The sequence below is a fragment of the Dioscorea cayenensis genome, chromosome 13 (assembly GCF_009730915.1).
Source record: "Dioscorea cayenensis subsp. rotundata cultivar TDr96_F1 chromosome 13, TDr96_F1_v2_PseudoChromosome.rev07_lg8_w22 25.fasta, whole genome shotgun sequence".
Taxonomy (NCBI): domain Eukaryota; kingdom Viridiplantae; phylum Streptophyta; class Magnoliopsida; order Dioscoreales; family Dioscoreaceae; genus Dioscorea; species Dioscorea cayenensis.
The window spans coordinates 3589299-3609662 of NC_052483.1; the positions used below are offsets into that span (position 1 = coordinate 3589299).

At 38.6% G+C, this 20364-nt stretch overlaps 1 pseudogene; it reads left to right on the plus strand.

Moving 5' to 3' along the window:
- The first annotated feature begins 8405 nt into the window (after positions 1-8405).
- Positions 8406-15879, plus strand: LOC120274604 (annotated as a pseudogene).
- The last annotated feature ends 4485 nt before the right edge of the window (positions 15880-20364 follow it).

A 20364-nucleotide genomic window follows, 5' to 3' on the forward strand; every position in this document is an offset into this window, starting at 1 on the left:
TTTTCCTCTTGTCATCCGTAAACAACCTGTAGGTGAAAACTTTCTTTTCTTGCCCATGCTAAATGCTCGCCTTCTTGCTTTCACGGGTAAGTACGACGAAGTGCTCACCTTTGGGTCAAGAAAAAGAAGGTTTCACTTATAAGTTGATCATGGATGACACGAAAGAAGGTTCATCACATATCCTTTAGAACTTGGATCTATAAAAATGGTCCTGAGCGAGTGTTGTGACACCCTATTCAAAGGTATACTTGACGATTCCGAGGTCCGTGTTGGTTAGGCCGTCTCATAAACTGAGAGTTCTAAAGCTTAAACGGAGAGTTTTTGTATTGTCTTTACATTCTATTTTTATCAGATATTTGTATTTTAAGTAAAGGTCATTATAATTACTCGATATTTAATAATAAAACGAACATGTTGTATTGTATTGTATTAAATGTATATCGTGATTTGTATTTTAAGTACATTTCATCAGTAATTACGCTGACTTTATAAGAAAAATGTTAAACCGAGAAAATGAAATTTAAATGTAGCAGCAAAATAAATGAAATTTAAAAGGGAAATGAATGTTATCGAGATTTGTAGTATTAAGTAAGTTGATATTGAATAAGAAAAATGAATGTTGTATTGTATTGTCTTTAAGTGAACATTCTATTTTTATCGAGATTTGTATTTTAGGTACATTACATTGTAATTAAGTTGATATAATACAATAAGAAAAATGTTAAATGTAGAAAAATCATGTTAAAGGGAGAACCGACACTTAAACGGTATTTTAAACAGAAACTTTGTTCTTTAAAATAGAGACTTTGTTATTTTAAATAGAGACTTTGTTATTTCCCTTTTTGCGCTTGGGATGGAGGGAAAAATACCGCTCAATCACATCACGTCTAGTCTGACCTCTATCCATACAATCGTGCGCTTTTTGTTTCGCCTATCTCGACTGCTGCTTGTTGTTTACATCTTCTTCTTCTTCTTCGCCTTCTTTTGTTCTTTATTTCATTTGGTTTGTCAGAATTTGCTTTTCGGCCGATATATTATGGAGAGTTTTTGTGGTATTGCTAGATTCAACGGGAGTGAAGAGCGCTAATGTTCACGGCTCGCACTTCTTGGGAGTTGCGTTAGCTGAGATACGTGAGCTATGGGGTCCTCAAGTTTCCCTGTCGTGGTGAAGTTTATCACACCGTATGGATATAAAAAACGGTTTGTCCAATAGAAAAACGATGTTGACTTCCAAATGATGTGTCACGCTGCACCCATCTTCAAACGCTGCCAGAGTCGATCTTGTTGTCGAGACAATGACAGTGTCATTTGAAGACGGAGTGCACGCGACATCTTCGTCGATCAGACCAGACGATTCGACGAGTGATGATTCATTGCTGGGGCAGTCGACCAGACGCTCAGAGCCCGACCCTCGCCAACACTTCGCCCAAATAAAAAGCATCAATATGTTAAGCGGAGAATATAATGTTTAAGTGACACATCCACTTAACATATTGATCTCTTTATTCGATCAGCGTTACAGTGGAATTCGATTCCTCGCGAGTGCTCCCTGCTCATCTCCATGCTGACCTCGACGCGTGATATCTTCCCTTTCGCCGATCATTCGGGCGTCGTCATCGATATTGACAACGCTTTGATGGTGTTGAACATTTTAGGATGTACTTTCAAATCATGCAATCAAAAGGAATTAATTTCAAATTAATAAAGAACGAAAACATCGGGTAATCCGGAATGCGCCTGCCGATGCGTTGTCGCTGCGCCTTCATGCATCAAAAGAGTTTAATAAAAATACTTTTAGAATCAAGACAATCAACCCTGCACACACTTCACGGTGGTGGCATAGGTTCGCGCCACATCCGAAAGCCGCCCAAAAATGGGTTAGCGCACGAGTGATTCGTGTTTCAAGGACCGCCCTTGTACAAGGCCATCAACATTCGTAAGGACATGTTGTGGAACATGGTGTCACATACCATACAAGCAGGCTTGGTTGGGAAAAGAGCATGTCCGGGTGGTCCTCGACGGCATTGTCATCTCCAGCTATGACCTGCTTGCTGTGGTGTGGATAAGGTGGTCGAGACAAATCTCGAGAGCGCCGCGATCGCGGAAAGAGAGACTGTGATCGCTTTTAAACGCGGCATTCTTTCTTTCGACAGGCTGTATTGTGGGATTCAAGAGGGCTTGCGGTCATTTCAGCCATCGACTGGTACCCACCTCCTGGAAAATATCGTGTACAATTATTGGTGCCAGCAGCAAAGATGGAAACAATGGGAGTCCACGCCGCTTCGGTATAGTCGATAAATCGAGACCGATGCCAATTGGACTTGGTTCATATCTAAGTTAGGTGATGTTTTATACGAGGAAGGAGATTATCATGAGATAATACTGCGTCGTTTCGGATGTGTCCAAGGGCCTTGTGAACGCAATTGCGCAGAGTCTTCCTTCTTCAACACATGCATACCTGCCTTCGATATTTGGAGACCAATTTTTATAAAAGCCAATGCTAGACTGGGAAGGCATCTGAGGGAGGAGTGCCGGTCTCATATAAGTCTCCGCATCTGCGCGAGCATCCACGGCTAAAGATTTCGACGATACCGTGAACGAACCGCAGCCACATCACCCAAGCTCATCACGTTGATTAATAACGGATATGGCACATTGGTCAATTATCTATTCGCTGGGGTGAGATGTATTCAAATGTCGCGGAGTCGCTCAATGCTTGGATCAAAGAAGCTCGCCATTTCACGTGACGAAATGGTCGACTCCATAAGGTCACGCGAATGTTGATTTACACTTAACATTTAGTGCTACCCTTTAAACATTTTCAATATTTGTTTAATTCGACTTGTCTCGCCTTTTAAATATTAATCCTTTTCGCTTAACTATTTACAATAATGTTTAAACATGTTTATGAATTATTTAACCATCACCGCCTTTTGTTTAACCTTATTTGCCAGGTTCAAGTTGATGCGCATGTTATGTAACCGCTGTGAGCAAGCGAACAAATGGGAGACCTATTTATGCCCAGACATACATTTGAAGGTAGAGATCATTGTTGAGGATAGCCGAAATCTTCGTGTTGGTCGTTGTGTCGATGATCGCTGACGGCGATCGACCGAGGGCAGGCAACTCGTGAGATCTCGCCATCGAACTTGTTCATGTCGAAGGTGGCAAGTTTCAGGGTATCCCTTGCAAACACGCTGGTACCGCAATCATGCAGCATGCACACCAATGTTCATCGATTTATTAGCGGCTACATCACTGCCGACAATTGCAAATCATGAAAGGAAGCTATATTCCCATACCCGACGATGACGAGCTCTTGTGGAAATCGTGAGTCGCTTACTGCACCGCCTGTGACAAGAAGGCAGCCCGCGCCCCTAGACGAAAAGAGATTGAGTCGCAAGCGTTAGATGTCCACGAGTTACTACTGATGCCCGCCGCCATGGATCCGGGTCACAATCGTAGATCTCGTGAATGAAACTGTCGCTCACCAGGGCATTGTAATAAGTTTGACTTCTAAAGAGAAACAATCTGAATTGACTAGAAATTTTTCATATTTAAACTCTTATTCTTTACAGTGTTATCAGTTATTTAAACAGAGACAATGTTAGTTTAAACAGATAAACTGTAATTTTAAATGTTTCAAACTGATATTTAAACGATAGATGGTAAAGTTAAACATTTAAACTTAAATGTAAACAATGACACTGTAAATTAAATAATGAATTGAATTTGAATGGAATTTAGTCTGACTTTACAATAGAAAACAGACAAAATTTACATTGACATATACAAGTCATGTTCTTCGAAAAATAAAAATCAATGAATTGAATTTATCCTGCTTACATTCGAAAACAAAATTGACATTAACATATACAAGCCCCGTCCTCGCGAAATCGTACCTTTAACCCGCTCGACTCGACCCCTTTCCAATGGACGTCGATCGCCTCCTAACCTCCTAAGTATGCGGGTAACATACTTTAATCTCAGGTAAGGAACGCCTCGTTCAGTAGCCGAAGCTTCTCAACCCAAAGTAATTGCTCGATAAACCGCATGACATAGACGTCGTAATCGACATTTCCGTGTTTTACCGTGGGGTTTCCGGTCATAAACGAGTGGGTACGTGCGGTCGTCGACTGACCGAATCGCATATCGACCGTGTCGACTAGATTCCGCTCGTCGAGATACGCAAGTTGAGATTAAGATACCGATTAAATAACAAACACTATCAATCGGACATAATTAAATAACTTACCATGTCCAACGCTGTCTTTTTCATACCTCGCGCATGAAGAATAATGCATGTATTCTTGTTTGTCATTATCAAGGATCGACGACTATGGAAGTGGCCATTCATTATTATCGGGAGGATGACAATTTGAACTTCATGCAAGCTACGCACGTGATCTCGATCATAGCCTTAATTGTTTCCATGTGCCGTCCTCGATTTGACATAAACAGACGGCCGATGTCTTGTGATGGAGGCGCGCTTTTTGTAGGGATATGGCACTTTGCTCATCGACTTTTGTACTATGCATACAAAAGCATACATCACATCATCTGTGACCATCTCCTTACCCTCAAGCAATCAGTATAATTTGTCCCGGTGAGTCGACAATATTTTTCCACACAGCCGTGCCGAGATTAAACGATAACGTAAATAATTAGACCATATTCTAAATATTTAAATGATATTATCAATGCTCAAATGATATTATAAATAATTAAACGTTAAGTAGATAAATTAAATGATAACATATAAACGTTTAAACACTATCACAAAAAAGTTAAACACTATCATAAAAACTTTAAACACTATCACGAAAACTTTAAACTTACCTGTCCATACGGCAGTTAAGGAAGATACTCATCAACTCCTGCTTGTATTTGTTAAGACGCCGATTGGCACAACCCATTTTTCTTCTTCGTAACGAAGACTTGCCGAGCCGCCTTGTCCCAATTTTGATTGGCCTTGATCATCTCGCCTCGCTTCTCGGGCCGTGGTCTTCATGGGGCATCGTCTGCTGAGTCTTCACGGTGTTCGAAAGACCGCTAAAGATCTTCCTTCGATGCGGATGGCGACAAGATCAACCGCAGACACATCCTTACATGGTTGTTATTGTTGTTGGATTGTGTCTGGCTTCGATGCAGGGATGACAACAACATCAACCGCAGACATACCCTTACATGCTTCTTTTTGTTGTTGGATTGTGTCTTGCTTCGATGCGGCAATCGCCGGGCTACGTGCCACGCTACACGGGCAATGTATTCAACGATCTTCTCAGCCGTGGCCATGGCAACAGATTCAATGATCTTCTCACCGCGGGCTACTCAAGCAGATCAACCGGGAGACACACCCCTTTAGCTTGTTCTTGTTCTTCAGGGATTGTGTCCATCTTTGATGCCGCAATCTCGGCAGCCGGTTCCACCGGGTCGGGGATTTCGTTAACAAGAGAGTAAACGATCTTCTCAACCTTGGCAACGGGCACATTATCTACGATGTCCTCCACCGTCATGGCCATGTCATCTACGGCGATGGACTCAAGAATAACATCACCGACCGATGGTGTTGCTATTATTTTTATCGTTAGCCCAGCGTGGAGATAGAGGCAGATTGTTCTCCTCTTTTTCGCAAGTCTCTTCGAATGTGGCGTCTTTGAATGGCTATCCCGATGATGTCGCTGTCGTCAAATTCGACGGCTCGTCCGTCCCGTGGTTCATTTTTCTGAGGGACGACGCAGTCTGCTATGAACGTTCTTCCAAAGGCTTCAACATGAGCGATGCCGAGGAAACTCGGTCATCAATATCTGGCACGCCTGCATAAGAGTTGCAGTGACATCTTCGCTTAAGGTAGTCGGTGGGGCTGCCATGGTCGGAGGGGTTGCCATGGTCAGGGGGCTGCCACAATTGGGGACCGCCGTTGTCGTGGTAGGGGTTGTTGCAATCCGGGCGGGTGGGGGAGTGCCTCCGACGCCGAGGGAATGCGTGCGCTGCGGTGGGGTCGGAAGTAGGAGAACAGTGTTGAGCGCGCACGATAAAGGCTGCCCTCTTATCCTGCCTTTGAGCATGTGGTTCCGGAGCAATAGCATCCATCCGTCGGTTGGACCCAACAAATATTTAAACGCTATATATTAAACATTATAGAATATATTTAAACGGAGAATAGAGTTTTTATATATTAAACATTATAGAATATATTTAAACGGAGAACAAAATATTTACACCTTTATGAATAAATTTTAAACTGTAAATAATAAAGTTAAACGCTAAATAAAATGGTTAAACATTAAAGACTTCTAAACATTGTCCGTGATTTATTACCTCTTTTCCTTCGAGCGATGACAAGCTGGTTTCTACCGTCGCTTGCTTCCTGTAACTACTTTCACCGTAGCATAGCATCCTTAGGATCTTGCCGAAACGGACTTTCTTTCCTGCTCCAGCCACCAGAAAACCATACGCTAAGCACGACCGAGCACCCCTTTAATATATCCTCAGATTGGTCTTCTTCCCGGCAGATCTATCTTGCACTCGAGCGTCCAGGGTGTGGAATGTCCTCCATCAGCCACTTGGCGTCGCCTGCGCCCATGCGTATCACCCCATGGTGAGTAGATCATCGACATAATCCACGATCCATTTCGGAACCGAGCATGATGTATTTGGGAAGAGGGACTCGCACTCCATGAGGTACACCATCATGAGTTTGACAAAATTATCTTCTTCCCCCCTCTGTCGAACAAGTTACACAAGAGTGCTCTTGATGAAGTCTCTGTGTCTCTCGTAGGTTTTTGATAAATACCTCCCTTCGAACGCTGAGAGGGTTTTATTCTTCTGAAACACGACTGCGTCGCCATCGTACCTTTGTAGTAGAGAATGAAGAAGGGCCCTCTCTTGGTATATAGCTTCCAACTCAGTGAATGCTGCAAACGGTGTCCTTCGGATGATCTCCGAGTGTCGAGGTGTCATGTTATCTTTAAATTCAGCTAAGGTCTCCACTACCGGTGTCAAATAGCATCGCCCATTAACTAGGTTGACCGCCATAGTCACAAGCCTGCGACAATAACAACATATTCAACATGCAGTATTGACAAATGTTTAAGCAGAAATATAAGATTTAAAACTGTAACCTTCTATTATTAAACAGAGATATGAATTGTTAAACAGAGACCTAGTTTATTAAATAGAGACAACAAAATTTAAACTGTAACATCTCATTTCTTAAACGTAAACCTCATTTGTAAAACTGCAACCATATCAAATGAAAGGGGAATTGTATATTATAAATATTACACAAATCATAACAATCGAAATAACTATTTCGATAGGGTATACGCATCTAAAAGCACAAAACAACACAAAAACCCTAGCCGAGAAATTGCCCTCGCAGACTAACAAAAACCCCGCCGAGAAATCCCCCTGCAGACTTCAATATCTTCCAACAAAAATATGAGCACAAAACGAAACCGAAAAATCTTTCTTTGTAACAGAATAGTTACCATAAAACCATACTCAATACCTTAGATTGCAAACTGATTAAATGCCAACTACTTGCCCGGGACTTCTCCTTCGAGATACCGGTGGAAAGGGAAAAGTCAGAATTACAGAGGTCACTACTGGTAGAGACAATTTCGAGACAGCTCGAAATGGAAAAACTGAAGATGCGAGTTGAGAAAAAACTTAGTAAACGGCTCCAGTAAATTCCTCTCTTGGGGTTACCATACGGAAAAACCCCCACTTCCTCTCATCATACCAAAATGGTCAAGTCACGACTTCCCATGCAAGGGCATTTCCATCCATAAAATTTGAAAAATCACTCCGCTGACATCCGTTACATGTTTTTGGGGGTTGAAAAACATGGAATTAAAAAGGAAGGGTTTCGGGAGTGCAAAACTAACTCGGGTGTTTTTGCAATATGGCAAACTTAGGGGGTGTTTTTGGCAATTTCCACTAAAATTAATAGAAATAAAAAAATCTAAATTTTTAAATTACACAACTTGTGAGTGAGATGGGGATGTATACTAACAATTAATAGCAATAGATCACTTTTAACACATATAAATAAATTGAAGCATCCATATTTTATTATAATACATAATGATTTAAATGTCGATATAACCCTCGATAACTTGTGAGTGAGTCAGTGATAGAAGGCTCGGGAAGTATGGGCATGGGCACTAGTCATGTCATGGCTATCATCCTTCGCAAATTCATATAAAAATAACCATAATTAAAAAATTGTGATAACATCAAGTGCACAAGATAAAAAAAAAAAATTATTAATCTTATCTTTTCACAGTATTACAAATATATATAACTTGCTAAAGCACATATATGTTAACAAAATGTGATTATCCTAATTAACCTCATATCCTAATTTTTAAATTAAACATGGTTTAGAGGAGTTGCAGATGGAGGATCCAAGCAACCCCGATAATGTCCAGCTGCTCATAAAAGAACTACCCATCACCGTAGATGGCCTTGCAATATGGTAGGCAATCCACACATGGGTCACGTATCATCGCACCATTTACTACCCGGATGATGCAACATTACAAGCGGGACGTACAAGTCCAAGCATGGTGGAAAGAGATACGTGAAGTTGGCCATGGTGACAAGCAGCATGAAACATGGTGGCTTTCCATGAAGCTCGTCAGTGAACTAATTCACACATGCACCACCCACTACAAGAAAAAAAATGCTATTTGCTACACATATATTTGCGACATATAAATGTGCCACAGATTTGCAACACAAATTGCAGCCATTTGTGACAAAAACCAAAAACATTACAGATATAACCAAATTGCGTTGCAAAAAATTGACCGTCCAACAATGTTGCAAATTTTGTCGCAAAAGTTTTTGCACCTACCATGTAATGGTTTGCGACACGGACTGCGACACATTAATTGCAATGATCTATTGGCGTCGCAGAATTTGTCACAAACGTTGGCACCATGCATGCAATTGGTTTGCGATACAGATTGTGACACATTATTTGCAACGATTTGTTGGCGTCAGAAATTGTGTCACAAAATTCGGACGCATATGAAATTGGTTTGTGACACAGATTGCGACACATTATTTGCAATGATCAATTTTCATCGAAAATGTGTCGCAAATTTTAATAATAATAAAAAATATATTTCTCCCCTCCCAAAAAGATGGGTTTTGGTTTGTGGGTAAATGCAAAAGAACTTTGCTTTATAATTTACCATAATATGTTTTGTTGAGAAGGTGTCTCCATGGAAGGCAACTCGGAATCGGTTGTCGGAAGTGGGGTTGTGAGGAGGGAAAGAACAATTGTGAATGTCCTAGCTTTGTCTAGATTAAATATAATATTTTTTAAAAAAACCTATTTTTTATTAATATTTAATATTTTTTTAATCATTTCACATTAATAGTTTGAACTGTAAATAAAATTGAAAAATAGAGAGAGTGGTGAAGTCCTAATTAAAATAAAGAAAGTAAATAGTCACATTTAAAAATTCTCCCATTTTTAATAGTGATTATATATCAACTAGACTTCAAAAAGTATAATATTAACTTGAGATGATCACCAAAGTCTTGATTATTTTTTTCTCGACTTTGGAGAAAAATTAAACCCGTTATTCAATAAATTCATATTTCTTAATTAAAACAAGTTATATATATATATATATATATATATATATATATATATATATATATATCAATTTTAATTTGATGTTGATTTCTTTTAAGCAAAACTAGCCTATTGATAGAGTCAAAAACAATCAAAATTTAAATTACATACCATCGTCCAGATGTTATAAATATATCTAATTAAAATTGTTAGTTCCTCCGGTGTGGTTTGTGGGTATTAGGTAACACTTAAGCACTCATAGAAGTCTCACACAAACCAATAAAGAAAGAGCACACAAACAAACACAAGAAGACACACAACGTTGGTAACCCAGTTCGGCGTCCACTCGCCTACGTCTGGGGGCCAAGCCCGGAGATAAATAATCCACTAAAATAGATAAAAATAGATGAGTACAAACACTTGTCACTCACACTCTCAACAATAAAGATCACTACCCTCTCTAGATTGTCTAGTGCTCACACACTCTCCTCAAAGAGTCACCCAAGAGTCACATCTACAATCTACGAGCAAGGTAGCTTATATAGACGCCTCAACGTCCCAAATATAGCACATACCTCTTTTAGAATCTCCGCGGCTACTAATTTAAAAACCTGCTGAATTAGTCATGTGCAACTCCCCGTTGTAACATAAGTTGCAACATGGCCCCGATTGTCGACTTGATCGAGTTCCGTTACGCTATGGGACGACCTCAAGACCCATCAACCTCCGGTCATGCTTGGTCCGGGTCGATGCAACAAATCTCCCGATCCCGATCATGCCGAACTAGCCTACCTCCTCGGCTCCTCATCACGCAGTCCCCTCGCAAGGCGCGACGCCCTCATGTGCCTTCACGAAACTTGACAAACTTAGTCTTCAATTCACCTAAATTTGGTCTTCAAAGATTCTCCAAACTTGATCTTTAATTCACCCAAGTTTGGTCCTCAAATCTTGCCTTCAATAGATCTTCAATCAATCCTCATCAAGGATTCTTCAAATCATATCTTCATTCACACCATGAATAGATCTTTCTTTAATTAAGCTCCACCATATTTGGTCTTCAATCATATCTCTCTAAGTATGGTCTTGATATGATCTTGTCTTCAAAATGTAATGCATTGCCAAAAATAACTCCACCAAGATCTTTAAGATAGCTTCACCATGATCTTCAAGATATTTGGCCACATGTTGTAGACTTACTAAAAATATCTCCACCATGATCTTCAAGATATTTGCCTTGCACTCCAAGTCTCCATGCCATGTCACCATGCTTGCCACGTCATCAATTATGCCTTTTCACCATGGTTGCCTCGTCATCTACCTTGGTGTCAAATCATGCCAATTTAAATAGTGCGGTTGCACTAACAAAAATCATTGATCCTACATTTTATATTACCAAATATATACGATGACTTTTTGAATTATTGAATTTATTTGAGATTAAAATATTTTTTTAATCATAAATTATAATTTTTCTTATTTTAATTTTGTGCCCTTGTAATGTTTTTGTAATTCCGTAGTAAATTTATATACAACATTGTTGTATATGGCTCATATACATGGTGAACGGACAAATACATCGAGATGTGTTGGGGGTGCTAGGGCAACGCCTCGTGGTACGATACGGGGATATTTTGATAAATCTCATATATTTCAAGTTCTTTGTTCACCGTCAAATTGTTCTTCATTTCACTATAGATCCTCATCTGGTTTTAAATTATTTTTTTCAAATAAAAATAATAATAGTCATACATTTTTAATGGACCTTCATGAGACACATGTGTGTGCAACTTCAAAAATTCTACAAAGGAAAAACAAGCATTTCTATTTTTAGAAAAATTTATTCAAACTTTTTTCAAAGTTTCATTCAAAATAAAGCTCTATTAATCACAAACCTGGAACACATCCCGAGGTAAATCCAACGGCCATTTTTTCCAAGCATCACGTCCTTTTCCTACACACGACTTCCGACTCTACCGAGTGAACAGACCACATCCTAGGCAAACATGCGGTTAGAATAAGGCATGGGTTATCCTTATTCTAAAAGCTTCGAGAATGGCAGCACTCTTGGGATCATCCACTTCTGCAATCCCATGCTCTGCTTTCTTCGGGATGAGGGCTGAAAAGAGAGCAGCACAACGTCCGGCGGTGCTCCCGAGAAATGAGTTTGTACGTCAGAGATAGGTCCGGTGAGGAGCTGAGTAAAGTCCGGGAGGTGGTACTGGAGGTGGGTCATGCTCATGTCCATCGCTCGTCGGTGCGGATCGTGTCGCTGAGGAAGAGAATGAAGGGCATTGGAGACTGGGGAGTGCTCTTCTACTTCCATTTGCTCGTCGGTGCCGTCATTTGGATTTTAGGGTCAGTTTTTTTTTTGTTTGTTATTTTCTCTGATTTTTCTCAGAATGAGATGTAACTAGGGTTCAATTTAAGGATGTATTAATTAAATTGGTTTATTTTTGGGGATAATTTATGTGCAGTTCTTTATAGACCTTTCGGCGTTGCGCTTGCTTTTGCATGGGTCTTGCTAATCTTGTCGTAGATTTGATCAAAAATCCCCCATCAAAGTTATCGGATGGTCAATCTCTCCAATGTTTTTTCTTGTTTTGAATCCCTTCATTTGATGACGATCTCGAGTGTTTTCTCGCTTTTTCTTTACATTTGATGATGATCTCGAGTGAAAAAAAGGAGCTTTGAATTAATCGAAAATTCACGTGTACATTGAACAATAAAAGAAAAACGACAAGCATTGCATAATTGTTTAAAGAATTTCTTAATGGGTTTGATGTTTCCTGTAACATTTCAATGTATGTTATATTACTGTTTAGAGGTATGTATGCACAGAGTTTCTTCCAAACATGAACAAGAAACAGAGAACTTCTTTTGTCCTCTCCCAAAAATGTTCTTGCCAGTCTAAAAATGGTTCACGTATAATAACTAATCATTCTATTGATCAATTGAGAAGAGCTTAACAATATCTGCACCAAGAAAACCAAGGAATGCCATAGAATTGCAAATATCATCTCCCATGATTTTATGAGCCTTATCTAACTAGGTTTATACTCATACTAGCAATGAAGCATTTTAGTTTGGAGCTGCGAAGTACATGTCGGAATGATTGATTGGAAAGAATGTTGTTGGATGTATGATACTAGTATGATGTCTTCTTCTGGTGTCCAAGGACCTTTTTTTTATCCCAACCTTATCACAGCATGTTACGTTTGTATGTAAATACATATATATAATTATATAAGTATATCTGCATTAGATTATTAAGGGAAAATAATTAATGATGATCTAGTTCATGACAAAGTTTGGTAGATCTCTTTTTGTAGCATGTATGAACTTATGCATGTGCCTCTATTATACAAGTATATCTCTTTCATTGATTGCCAATGTTTGTGCTCAACTTGGGCTTGTAGGCCATGCATGGAGGTTCCTGTTGACACGTGAAAGTCTTCTCAGTGTATCATTAGGTAATAGTTTATTTTTTCTTCTTTTTAGGAATTATATATTTAGTACCCTTTTTGAATGAAAATATCTGAGTTTTATTCTTATTGAGTTTGAATGTTTTTCTCTCCACTTGTTCTTTGATAAAAGTTTCTAACATTATCAGGGGCATGAGGTTTATAGAATATTAGAATATATAAGTTAGTTTGTTATACAACTTATAACTCATCGTTGCATTTTATTTTGTATTTTACTAATTTGAGAATAATATATTTATAATTGTTTAAATTTGTTTTATATCTCTATTTTTATTTTGATCTTTGATTATTATATATGTTGTTTCTTCTTATCTACACTACATCACCTATGTTTGTGGTTGATATAAGTGAAAAAAAAAAAACTAAAACATGAGAAAAACTTCAAGCAATATAAAATATTGTCATTAGATATTTATTTTGTGCTAAATGGGTTAAATATTAGCTGTTCAAATGTATTGAAGTGGAACAAAGAAATATTAATGTTATAATGGGTACTGCAGCTAGTTTATATCAATCACAATTTTTGGGATATTACAGACCTCATTATATTCAATTTTGGGTATTACAACTACCGCAGGGACTAGTTGCATTTAGCAACAAAATATTGTACCCTATTGTAATTGCCTCATTTGCCAATGCCTATTATCTGTTTACATTAATTATATTCATATATATATATATATAGCATTGTTTTTAGAACATTTTATTTTATTTTAATCAGCACTGGTTGATTTTGACAGTTTGGTTCTTTCATCCTTCATTATTTGTAATATGTCAACTAAAGCTTTATTAACTAAATATTTTGGTTCAGATATATATTTGACAATATGGATAGTCATCTGCACACTTTGTCTTGAACTTTATCTTGGTGATTTATCCATCACCAGTCTCAGGGCTTGCGCTCTTATGTCTTCTTCAAATTGAATCAATATATTGAGTTTTATAGCTTTTCGTGATTAGGAAGTTGATCAACATTCTCTCTGGAGTTGCTCATACTGGAGAAGACCAAAAAATTCCCCACATGGATTCTCCACTCACACATTTATTTAAAGATACTCTTAGTGGCAATGCAAAGGTCACCTATTTATGTTCCATTTTTCCAGATAACAGGTATTTTTTAATGAAAAATGTGCGTGAAGTTTCTGCTATTTTCTCCTAGAGTAATATTCTTTGTGGTAAAATCATGGACAAAGCTGGAACTTTGAGCACCCTGAGGTTTGGGGAACCTGCGGAAGAAATTCAAAACAAGGCCGTAATCAATGAAATACCTGATGATGATTTTAGTGGTCTTAGTGACCCGGTTTGTCAGCTAAAGGTGAGGCTGTAAAATGTAAATTACTATTACATTACATGCTGTCACTAAGACTGTTCCCATGTTTACGGTTGATGGCAGGAAGAACTTATAAAAGAAAAATCTTCTTGGGGAAACTGACTCAGAATGCACATTCCTCCAGTGGAGATGACTCAGCAGTGATAGTTGAAATTGTGGATGGCACTACTGCAAAAGAAATTTTGGTTACAAAGACTGATCCAGAACATGATGCTGGACTATTACATTTTGGACTATTCCATTTTGTATTTGTTTGTTGTATTAGATGTTTGAATTATTATATTTTGTATTGCAATATTATTATGGATATTCATAGATCGGAATGGTTATTTTGAAAAATATTATAAAAGTTATTGCTCAGGATTATAAATTAGGTTTTAAAATAGGTTTGTAAAAATAGTTAAAAAATTATTATAAATAATCATGGTTATAAATAATTCATTTGCGACATAATTTGTGATAATAAAATTATGTCGCAGAATATCTCACTAAGATGCAACACAATTTGCGACACAGTTTGCAACAATCGAAATGTGTTTCAAATTTTGTTGCAAAACATCGCACACATTTGCAATACAATTTGCGACAATAAAATGGGTCACAGAATTTGTTGCAAAAAGACTCAATATTTGCAACACAATTTACGACGCGTAAAGTTTTGCAACAATCAAAATAAGTCATAAAGAATGTTGCAAAAGTCTCAAATAATTGCAACATTTATTGCAACACAGAAATTATGTCGCAATAAATTGTCATATATCGTTTCAAATTGAATGGCAAATATTGTTTCAAAGATCCATGATTGCGATTAAATTTGCAACATTTTTTTTTTGTGTTGCAAATTTGCGTCACAGTCTTGAAAGTGTCGCAAATGTTTGCGACATCTGGAACGCAACACATTTTATTATGTCGCATATTATGTTGCAAATTGCGATCTGCCACACATTTTTGACTTTTTGTGTCGCAAATTGCGTTTTTTTGTTGTAGTGACCATCATTTGGATTGCATCGGTATTGCATGCTTCCGTTAACTTCGGTCAATACCCGTATGCCGGTTACCTGCCAAACCGGTCAACTGTTAGCCATCGAGTAACGCCGGAAGCCGGTTCACCGGAATACAAAATGCTTGCAATTGACCCGGATAAGGTTTTCTTGAAAACTATTACCAGTGAGCTGCAAACGCTGTTGGGGATTTCACTGATTGAGATATTGTCTAAGCATGCTTCTGATGAGGTGTATTTGGGAAAGAGGGACTCAAAGGTGGACTAATGATGAAAAGGCTTTGGCAGCATTTAGAAGGTTTGGAACAAGGCTTAAAGAGATTGAGAAGGAGATTGTGGCAAGGAATGAGGACCCTAATCTTAAGAATAGGAATGGACCTGTGAAAATGCCTTATTCCTTGCTTTATCCTACTAGTGATCCTGGTCTCACTGCCAAGGGAGTTCCTAATAGTGTTTCCATTTGATGATGAGATGGGGATGTTAGTACGGTGCGTTGGAGTAAGTTGTTGACGTACTCGGTGTTTAATTAATTTTTCTTCCCCAATAAATGAATAAATAAAACGGTGTGGCTTGCTATGGTTTAATTAAATAAAACATAGAGTTTGTGATTGATGCTCATAATTTCTATACTGTAGTATTAACGTTTTTTTTTTAAAAACAATTGCCTTTAAAGGTAAAATTATGACATTACATAAACTGGATAGCAAGATCCATAATTAAAAGGGAGTGAGGCGCCAAGTGACTTTGAAAACCCAATTTATCATAAGAAATATTTATTTCATTTTCAATTAGAGGTATTGAGTAGATTTGCATAGCTACTGTTAGTGCAACCGCACTATTTATTGGCATGATTTGACACCTAGACCAAGTGATGTGGCAACTTAGGTGACAAAGCATAATTGATGATGTGGCAAGCATTGTGACATGGCAAGGAGACTTGGAGTGCAAGGCAAACATCTTGAAAATCTTGGTGGAGCTATTTTTAGTAAGTCTCTAACATGGAGCCAAATATCTTGAAGATCATGGTGAAGCTATCTTAAAGATCTTGGTGGAGTTATTTTTGGCAATGCATTACAACTTGAAGACAAGATCATATTAAGACCATATTTAGGTGATTTGATTGAAGACTAAATATGGTGGAGCATATTTAAAGAAAGATCTATTCATAGTGTGAATGAAGACTAATAGAAGATATGATTTGAAGAATCCTGATGAAGATTGATTGAAGTCTATTGAAGGCAAGATTTGAGGACTAAACTTGGGTGAATTGAAGATCAAGTTTGGAGAATCTTTGAAGACCAAATTTAGGTGAATTGAAGACTAAGTTTGGCAAGTTTCATGGAAGACGCACAAGGACGTGCGCCCCTTGTGAGGGGATTGCGTGATGAGGAACTGAGGAGGTAGGCTAGGTGCCGGCAGTCGGGATCGGAAGATTTGGCTGCATTGACTCGGACTAAGCATGACCGGGAGGTTGATGGGTCTTGAGGTCGTCCGGAACGTAACCAGAACTCAGTCAAGTCAGCAGTCAGGGCCATGTTGCAACTTATGTTACAACAGGAGTTGCAACAGCTAATTTCGGCAGGTTTTTAAATTAGTAGCTGCGGAGATTCTAGAAGAGGTATATGCTATATTTGGGACGTTGAGGCGTCTATATAAGCTACCTTGCTCGTAGATTGTAGGTGTGACTCTTGGGTGACTCTTTGAGGAGAGTGTGTGAGCACTAGACAATCTAGAGAGGGTAGTGATCTTTATTGTTGACAGTGTGAGTGACAAGTGTTTGTACTCATCTATTTTTACCTCTTTTAGTGGATTGTTTATCTCCGGGTTTGGCCCCCCAGACGTAGGAGAGTGGATGCCGAACTGGGTTACCAACGTTGTGTGTCTCCTTGTGTTTGTTTGTGTGCTCTTTCTTTATTGGTTTGTGTGAGACTTCTATGAGTGCTTAAGTGTTACTTAATACCAACAAACCACACCGGAGGAACTAACAAGTGGTATCAGAGACTTGGTCGCCGTTTTCACTTTGGTTTCAAAGTCAGCCAGGTCCTAACAAGTTCCATTGATGGCCGGAAAAGAAGGAGCTTCTGTCACACGACCACCGTTGGTAAATGGATCCAACTATCCATATTGGAAGGCACATATGAAGGCGTTTATTAAATCCATATATGAGAGTGCATGGATTGCCGTAGAAGAAGGATGGTCTCCTCCTACTCTAGTTGATGAAGACAAGAACGTGATCATGAAGAAGAAAAGCAGTTGGAGTGTCGAAGACATACGCAAAGCTAATGCCAATGGGAAAGCTCTCAATGAAATCTTTGGAGAAGTTAATGAGAACCAGTTCAAGTATATTGCAACATGCGAGTGTGCTAAGAAAGCTTGGGAGATTCTTCAAACCATACATGAAGGTACCAACTTGGTAAGAGAATCCAAACTTTAAATGTTAACAACTATGTTCAAAAATCTCAGAATGGGAGAAGATGAGACGATAGCCATGTTCAATGCCAAATTGATGGACATTGCAAATCAAGCCTACCAGCTCAGCAAGAAGTACTCGGATAAAAATCTAGTCCGAAAGACTCTTAGATCACTCCCAAGAAGATTTGATGCAAAAATCTCGGCAATAGAAGAAGCAAGAGATATTTCAACTATGAAACTGGATGAGCTGATGGGGTCTTTGCAAGCATATGAGATAAAACTTAATCCTGAAAGAAGAATAGAAGATATATCCTTGAAGGTTGAAGCAATAAAACAGAAGGAGTTACAACAGGCCATTATAATAGAAGATGAAGACGAAGAGGATAGAGAAATTGTTTTCTTGTCAAGAAAAATGCATGATATGCTCAGAAGATACAAGACACAAGGCAAGAAATTTCAAAGAAAAGATGGTTTAAATAAAGAAAAGGAAGAAGTCGAAGATCATCACAAAAAGGAAGAAATTGAAGATCGTCTCATGAAGATCAAGTGTAGAGAATGTGGAGGCTTTGGGCACTATCAAGCCGACTATGCTAGATGGAGTGATAACTCAGATGGTAGCACTGAAGAAGATGATGAAGGAAGTCTGAGCAACCATCATACGTCCTTTCCTGCTGTGATGAATGGATCCACGCCTGTTGCAGAATATGTTGCAACATCAGCTACAACATCCACTGAAACTGACAATGAGTACAATGAGGTAACAGAAAATGATCTTCTCACAAGCTATAAACTCATAATGAACAGATTTAATGATATGATGTTGCAAAACCATCGCTTGGAGGAAGAGTTGAGTATATGTAAAGAAAAGCTGTTCAATACTGAGACGACCTTGGACTCCATGAACAAGGGTACTGCCAAGCTTGACGAGATTCTATCAGTTGGAAGAACTAGTAAAGCTCGACATGGTATTGGGTATATTGGAGAAAGCTCAAGTGTCAAGACAGAAGATTCAGGAGTTGTGTTTGTCAAGTCAACTGCCCAACAAAACATTAAAGAAAACAAGTCAAAGCAAGGGAAGAACCAAAAAGTGAAGTGCCTACATGCTTTTATTGTGGAGAAACTGGGCACATAAGACCCAAGTGCAACAAATTGAAAGAAAACTTGAAAAGTGGAAGAATAATTGGACATGAACAAGCAATCATTAAAAGAAAAGTCAGAGGGAAGACTATTGTAATCAAGAAATTATGGATTCGAAAAGGTGAAGTACCAAGAGAAGAAGAAGAGTCCTCCAGTTCAGGTTTGAAGATGGTGATAAATCAGACAGGTACAACATTATGGTACAACAATCAATATGTTGACCGAGGTCCTATGAATTCAACAACCAAAACACTCCAACGAGTGAAAATCTCTTGATGTCTCTCAAAGTTAAAAATAAAAAATAAAAAAAAATAAAAAAAATAAAAAGGAGGGAAAAATAAAAATATTCAAAAAGGAGAGGGATTATTTTTTTTGAAAAGTTTTTTTTTTTTGAAAAGGTGTCTTGGAAGTTATAACTAATTAATGGGGGCATAAAACCATAATATCCCAATTTGTTTCCAAAGATTGTTTTTGAAATCAGAAGTAAGCAAAGAAGAAGACGAAGACAAAGAAGAAAAGATGAGGACAAAGAGGATGGCCCGCTGTGCTCCACCGACCCCACAAGAAATTGCTGCCCGAATTGCGGAAGTAAGGATGAGAGGGACTGATTCTGGAGGAAGCCCACCAAGGAGAGAAGAATCAGAAGATTTGGGGAAAGCAATTGTCCCTTATGTTTCTTCTCAGGATGCTGAAGTAAGAGAAGCGGGAACATCGTCTCAAGATTTGCCTTCAGGTGTCAAAGACAGAGATGATCTCTTGAGATGGGTTCGTGAGTCTTTTCCAGGTGCTTATGTTCAGAGAACAGAGGAAGATGAACAGGAGGACTCCACTACTGTTCTAGTAGGAGAAGGTTCAGAAGAACAACAGGCTAGGGATGAAGATGCTGCTAAAAAAGAAGCAAACCGAGCACAAGCAGAAGAAACTATTGGAGAAAGAAGTACAGATGCTTCCACTAGTGCTGAAGAAGAGGCTGCTACTATTCTAAGTGAAGTTCTGGGTGATCTACACCGACATGCTGAAGCACCTATAGAAACAAAACATGTCACAGCACTGATTATAACATCTTCGGCAACATTCGACAGTTCACATAGTTCTGATGAGATCCCACTCAAAGATCGTGTTGCCCAGATTGCTAAAGGGAAGAAAGTAGCGTCTGAAAAGAAGGCCCCGTCAAGGAAGAAAACCCAGAAGAAGGAGAATGTTAGCAAGTCCAGGAGGAAGTGTACTGAAGCTATAAAACAGGGGGAGAAACCATCAGTATGCTCTAAGAAAGAAAAGAAGAAGAAGGTAACTTAACAAGCAAAAGACGGCGATGAAGATAGATTCCTTGATAAAGCATCCAAGAAGAAGTTTGAATCTGTTGAAGAGAGATGTATTGTGGTTGAAAGGATGATTGATGAAGGAG